The sequence below is a fragment of the Python bivittatus genome, unplaced genomic scaffold (assembly GCF_059951505.1).
Source record: "Python bivittatus isolate LINGU-HERP-01145 unplaced genomic scaffold, Pbiv_v1 ctg000700_np1212, whole genome shotgun sequence".
NCBI classification, from domain to species: domain Eukaryota; kingdom Metazoa; phylum Chordata; class Lepidosauria; order Squamata; family Pythonidae; genus Python; species Python bivittatus.
Window position 1 is genome coordinate 24,536,572 of NW_028277098.1, and position 7,538 is coordinate 24,544,109.

The following is a 7,538-nucleotide window of genomic DNA, read 5'->3' on the forward strand; positions in this document are numbered from 1 at the left end:
TTTACTTTTTCTTATTAGGATATATTTATACTGCTTTTAAATACCCATACGCTGCTTTTTGCTTCATTTATACAGCTCCTTTTAGATTTGGCTCTTTTTACTTTATATACTGTATATGGTTCTTCAATATAACTTTTAACCTCTTATATTGAATATTTCTTCCTAATGATTGTATCACAGACCCTTATGCTGGTCTATGACAGTAATAAAGATTGATTTTATTTGATTTGATTTGACATATCCTACTCAAGGCATTTTAGAAAATAAATTTAAATGCACCCCCTCTCCAAAAAACTGCATTATAATACTATTCAAACTCAACAATAAACCTACCAGCCAATGTTAAAACCATACAAATAAAGCAGAGCATTAAATCAGCATCAATTAAACAGAGTAGAAATATCTAGGTCTGAAAGGCCTATCCTTCCCGGAGAAGTATATGAAGCCACCACAGAAAAGGCCCTGTCTCTTGCGCTTGACAACCAGCCTTGTACATTTTATCATCAGGTATACAAACCTGACTTCTATGGAAAGTCTTAAAACTTGGGCAGATTAACACATATACAAGTAGTATTCAGATAATCTGGTCCTCCTAAGTCATTTTGAACTTTCAGGGTAGTTTAAATTGGGCTTAGAGATGGAGCATCAACCTATGTGGTTGGTGCATCATTGGTGTTATTTGCTTTGATTGCCTAGCTCCCAAGAATAGCTGGAAGCTGTATTTTGCACTGTCTATAGCTTCCAAACTTTCTTTAACTGCATACCCAAGTAATCAGGCATAAAAGTGTTTGAGACCTAAAAACAATAATTAACAGCATATTAATTATATAAAAGAGATTATCGATGCATTTCAGATAAAATCTATGACTCTACAAAGCCATGTCAGGCAGAAAGCACCATAAAAATGTTGGATAAAAAGATACCATCTTGTGGGAATGGAATATGTTTGCCCATTCCTCTACCCCATCAAGGACAATCTGAAGGATTCTTGTTGCTCTAGAATCAGATTTCATATCCATGGGGGCTGCAGAAAGCACCCCATCCATTTCTACAGAACTGAGCTATCGCCCGTGACCTGTTAGAATCTGTAATGGTGTGTGGGAATGACCTTGGGAGACAGGAGAAAGACCCGCAGACTAAACAACAGTCAGATAAGAGTCAGCTGAGTCCATAGAAGGAATATGGATGTGGTAAGCATCTCAGAAGGGACCCTCCCTAGTTTCTTGGATTGTAAAGGCAAGAGTGGAGAGATTTACTTTCAGGCTTGCAAGATTCTGTTAAGGTAACCTAACAATAAAGTTAGAGCTAGTACTTCTGGGTGTGCTTCTTGCCTAGACTACCTCACAAGGCTGACAGGATCTGAGCCACAGTCTCCCCTTGCTCTCAAAATGTTTCATGCAGATATACTGACATCTTGAAGATAAAATGGTAAAAACTGGAAATGAAAATAATACTGGGAATCTTGTTGCAATGCAGTAGGAGTGGAAGTAACTTGTATAATGTACCAATTCTAGACAACTCTTCCTGCCAATGTCATTGGTAATCTTAGCTGTGTATATCCTGTCCTCGAAGCCATTACAAGTCTGCCAATCAGGTGATCAGTTTCGTGTCAATCATCCTGCCTACTGTTGGTTCCCAGATGGAAAGAGCCCTTCTGTCTGCAAGAGGCAAGTGCGGATCTAACTCCTATATGCATCACTCCTAAAAAAAGTTCTTCAATGTTTGAAGGTAACTTATGGTCTTTTGACTTTTGAGGATGGCTCATTTTTATTATTCTGTCTATGAGAAACTCTATGATTCTAATGTTCCTATTATTTCAGAAACTTCAGAAAATAATACAGAAACTAGATACTGCAGATTTTTCAACTTGACCTTTGGAAGAGAGTCATCATTGTCTCCAAGGGAGCAGAAGAACTGTGTGTCTTTGAGACTTTCTTTTATCATAATATCATTTAAAAAAAAAACTAGAATAAAATTGAATTTAAGCAGATCCCTGTGAATTTTTAGAGGGCATGTTTGTTTAGAAATTATCACTATAAATAAAAGCAGAGAACAAAATGAAAGAATCAGTGACCAAGAAATGTCCGTATTGTCCATATTCCATAGTATTTCAACCATCTCCATTATATCTCTATTTTTAAAAAATTACACAAATACAGAGAAAAGAATAACCAAGGGTTACAGAGCACCATGTGTGAAGGATAAAAGGAAACAATATATTTAAATATAAGAGCTTTCTCTTCAAAAGCCCTTCTACATGTGGGTACTCGGATGCCATCGATGTAGGAAGAGAAAGGAATCTTGTGAGTGGAATGTTTGAGGCAAGATGAGAATATGTGAATACAAAGCCTGTCTATATCTCCATCATATGAGGAAGTTCATGAACTCAAAATAAAAGGTTTTGCAATTTCTTTTTCGGTTGTACTGTAAGTCTCATTATTAAGAATTACATCAAGCTATGGTATGTTATCTCTGGCCCGCTTTTGCTTTGCTACTGTGGGTGGGAGAAATGCCACTGGGAAACTGAAAAGGCTGGAATGTATTCAGTAGTGCTTGGTAAGCATGTCCTCTTTCATAGATTCAACAAGCCCACACAACTCACTTTTTACCTAGTACTGGGGAGAGAAGATTACTACCTTCCTGTGGAAGAGTGATTAGAGCAGTGTTTCTCAGCCTTGGCAACTTTAAGATGTGTGGACTTCAACTCCCAGAATTCCCCAGCCAGCTGGCTGGGGAATTCTGGGAGTTGAAGTCCACACATCTTAAAGTTGCCAAGGCTGAGAAACACTGGATTAGAGAGTCAGACTTGGGCTGGAGTAGCCAAGGTTCCAATCCCCACTCAGCCATGAAGCTGATTAAGGACCTGGACATGACCTTCAGTCTAACTTACCTGATAGGGTTTTAATGGAGTGGGGAAGAGAAGAGAAAATCATGAATACCACCTGGAGCTCTTAGAGATAAGGCAGGCAGCAACATCCATCATGGAGTGCCAAAATAGGCAAGATGGTGGATTTCACATTGGGATCCAAGCCCTGTTCCTTTTGTATTTGTGTGTGACATCAACACACGCACACAAAAGGGGCAGGGCCTGCATTGCAACACCGCTTTCAGCTTCTTGCTGTTTTTGACCCTTCCCCTAACATGGAGACCACAGAGGGCAGGATATAAATGTGATCAAGAAGAGGTCTTCTAAAACTGTAAAACTGACCAGTGTAAAAGAAAAAAAAGAAAGAAATACAACACAATCATCCACAGGTGATTATAACAGCCAAACTATAGCCTTATCAAGGCTGTTTTAACACCCAAGGCTTCTGATGCAGGTATGTAGAACTCCTCTCCCAATTTTATCATTCTGTTGGGCCACCCTATGCTTCTCTTGAGAAGAGTTTTCAAGGTGGAAAAGTGTTCAAGCTAACCTGACATGTGAAAAATAAAATCTGCAGTCCTCCCCCAGGGAAAAATCAACAGATGTACTTCTTCCACATTGTCTCCCTGTTTTGGGGTTTGGAGTTTTTCTTTTTTTCTTTTTCTTTCTTCAAAATTAAAGCACAATCCTATTATTCCAGGAACATGTCTAAAGAATTTTGCTGCCTTTCTTGATTTGGAAATTCTTTATATATATCTGATGTATCATGACAAGTGGAATTTGGGGAAACTAGAACAGCACAATCACTTAGTTGACATTTGAACAAGAAATCAAATTAAATTTTATTAAATAACTTAAATGGGTTGTAAAAAGGTTCCCTTAATGTTAACGGTGTATCTATAATTGTCAGTCCTTGCCTTCCCCAGCAGTAAACATACAACCACAGTCACCGATAAATGGAGCTTTTTGCTAGGTCTAGGGCTTTGAGCTTCCTTCAGACCCATTCTTCTACCCACTCCTTCTAAATCCCTCTCTTCTCATCCCCCCCTCCCCAGATTATAATCTGGGGGAAAATGTCCTGAATTACAATGTTTTGATTGACAGCTCTCATACTCAATCATTACAACTTGCACACCAACCTTGCAGTGGGAGCCAGCTAACTTTCAGACATACTATGACCAAGACCAAGCTCAGAAGATAATGCATTGCCAGAGGACCCTAATCTGGAGAAGATGGCTTTGCTAACTTCAAGGTATGACTCTTTTTTCCTTTTCTACGTGTATTCTTTTCTCAGTCATACATGTTGATACTTCACAAACCTGTGTGAGGACTTTCTCCCTTAAGCACGTCCCATTAGATATCCAGTGCTGTGATCAGCAGCTGTTGATTAAAGGCTCTTGCCACAACATCCCAGCCCGAGTGTATGCCTTGCAGCCTCAATCTTTCTTCAAACAGCCCACCTGCAGCCACAGCTTATCATTCTCCCCTTACTAGTCATCAAACAGGGCCTCATATGTTTTCACAGCTTTTGTCTGCAAAGCCACTCAGGAAGGCCTTTCGATCTTTCTCCATCTCAGTGAAAAGTCACCAGTAACCTCTCCTGGTCTCATCAGGCTATGCAAGGAGTCAAGGCCATTTGGGTAGATTGGCTTTAAAGGCTGGAGGAAATGGCTCAGATCAAGACAAATATATACATACCAGGGATTGGCAAACAGTGTTCAAAAGTCTGTAATTTTTAGCCCATTCCAGATAAGGATGGAGCAAGCAAAATTTGAAACAGGGTTATTTATGTTGCTCATTACATGATTTCTTGAGATATAACATACAGCTACATGTGAAGAGTGTGCAAGTTGCGTGGGGTCAATTCTGACAGGAAATGCAGTGCATGGCAAGGCATGGTTCATCTTCTCAAGTGTGACCCAAGACAATTTGGTCCTCACATTCACTATTACTAGATTGTTTAGGAAGAAAAGTTTCCATTGATGGAGCCGATCACAGATATATTATTGGACCAGAACAAAAAGTATTCAAAATATTGAAGAGTTAGTCCAGACTCTTCTCTAACTCTTCTCTAAGAGTTAGTCCAAACACTTAATCAATGTGTTAATTAAGATAAAGGATGGGAAAAGCTGGTTAACATCATCTCAGCTATGAAAACTGAAAGTGGCCAGTTACTCAGGTCAGACTATATGACTAGATTATTGTAGCAAAGAAAAATTGGAGGAGGTAATGCTATTTATGTTACCTTGAGTTATGTATTTTTTACTTCCTTGGTAGGCATCCTTTTATAGAGTTGACAAATTCCAGAAGTTTTTGAGTACAAAAACAAAAGAATTACAGTGGTAAAGACAAAATAATCTCATAATTAGATATATTGATCCCAGGGTCACCTAGCAAGTTGCTAATACCCTTGGCTAACTGAGTAGAGTTGGACTTGGTTACCACCAGAGAGGGAGACTGTTCTGTCACATCCGTCTTACCTTCCAATTTCCAGAAAATTTTACTCTGTAAAAGAGATTCCTGTTTTTCTGTCTCATTTCTAAGACAAGAACTTGAAAACTTCTTTTGAATTACATTTGTGTTTTTTGAACTTATGAAATGGTGAAAGTCCTGTTGTTTTCATTTACACATATCTCCATCATTCTGGCTGCAGCCTCCCTGGTGGGGCTGTGGAAAGCTTTAAAGGGTTGGTTCAGTTTGAAGGAGATTTCATTGAATCTCCCTTTGAAATCAAATCTTCAAATTTAATCTTAGATTTGATTCAAGGTATTGGATTCAAATCAGTTGCTTTCAATTCATGGGGGAAGGGGGGATTTGAAGATAATTTGATGGACTTTCTGGTGCTTTTTGGCCTTGTAGAATTTGAAGCATTGTTACAACTTTCTAATCTATATGAACAAAACTGAAGGAGGTCGAGCTGTGTGATTGATTCTGGTATTGACATGAGTAGCCAGCTAATGAATCATGCCAGTAAATCTGCCAATCCAGAAAAACAAATAATCAGAGGGTGCTGAATCCTTCAAACTTTAATAAGAGTTTACTCTTTAAATAGTTTTTCAAATTTTTTATTTTCAAGCTAGAGTAAGTCACTTTCTGCATTAATGCAACAGAATTAATCTAATTAACCTGCAAATGCTTTCCTGAGCAGTTTGGAGGCTGCAGTGCTTTCTTTTTTGTCATCCCTGCTATAACTGCTTTAAAAGAGGTACAAGGGGTATGTATTTATGTATGTATGTATTACAGTGAAGCCCTTGAGGCCATCTGTCTGAAGCTTTGCAGGGCTAAGGGTCTGTAACGGGCATTGTATATCTCCTACTTTAATCCTATGAACCTATGATTGATTCTTTTTTCAGGTTGAACCTTGAATATTGTTGCCTTCAAATCTCATATTCTAACATTTGAATAGAATCTTATATCTTCTATATTAAATCTAAATATTTTATAATTTCAAAATCCCCAAACTTCTTAAATTTCTATATCATAACAGCTTACTGGTTCATCTCAGAGCTTAAATATGTCCCAGCAAATGAATAATTTGTATGCATTCTGAAATCACTTTTGAGGGATATCTTTTTGTCATGTCACATGTGATATATTTTTTGTGATCCTACGACACACTCTTGCTCATAAGTGCATGTTAGAGACACTTACCAAATGCATTCCTTGGTAAGTCAAAATTGTAGAAGAAGAGTCAGCAGTGTAAGAACAATTCCAAATGAATTAACAGCAAGAGTTTGAATTCTTATTGTTGGAAGCTTAGGCCCTCCATTGTGGAACAGCTATCACCTACATCTTTTGATAGATAATTTTTGCCAATTGTTCTCCATAACTGGCTATGGGAATCTCACCCCCCACCTACTCACCCACCCCCAGAAGTAAAGGGGACAAATTTCAGATCTAGAATGCAAAACATAAAGAAAAGGGAGAGAACTACATTTGGGGTCTGTGCTGGAGATGGAGATTTGATGTGGGGTAATAGATTGGCTGCTAGAAAGTTCAGCTATTCACTTCTTCTATGCTCAGTCTGTATCTTTGTAAATAAATTCAAATATTAAGAACATGCTGTACAACCTGCAGTGACCTATTCTGCACACAGAAGCAAACTTGAGTAACTACCCAAGTTAAGTTCTAGAACTGGGAGAAGTATAATTCAGGCATTTCTCTCATTACGTGGCTACTACCCCCTCTCTAGAGCATACCAGTACAGGTTTCTATTAATTTCTTGTACATAAATAAGCTTTAAATCAATAGGATAATGCAAACAAAGGAGAGGAAATCATAGAAACAATAACAGAGGGAACATTCTGATTAGATTTAACAGTCAAGAAGTTGAGTTACTAACAGTAATCAAGGACAGTGCTAGGCACAATGATTCACATCCTTATTGAGATCCAGGCATTTAGCAAAAGTCTTGAGTGTAAACAGGAGGAATTTTAAGCAATGTTTTCTTGTGATCAGGTAAAGGTTAATCTTAACTGAGTGCCTTCTGAGACATTTAGTCTCTACCATGGTGAGGAAAAGATCCACTAATGCTGAGGATGCATTGGAATAACAATGGAAAAATGGAAAGGGAAATTCAAGGGTAGAGGAAAAGAAGAAAGAGAATATGGAGGTCAAATAGTCCACTTCTAAAACCCAAGATGGCCATGAGTAAAACAAGGGAAAACAAGAG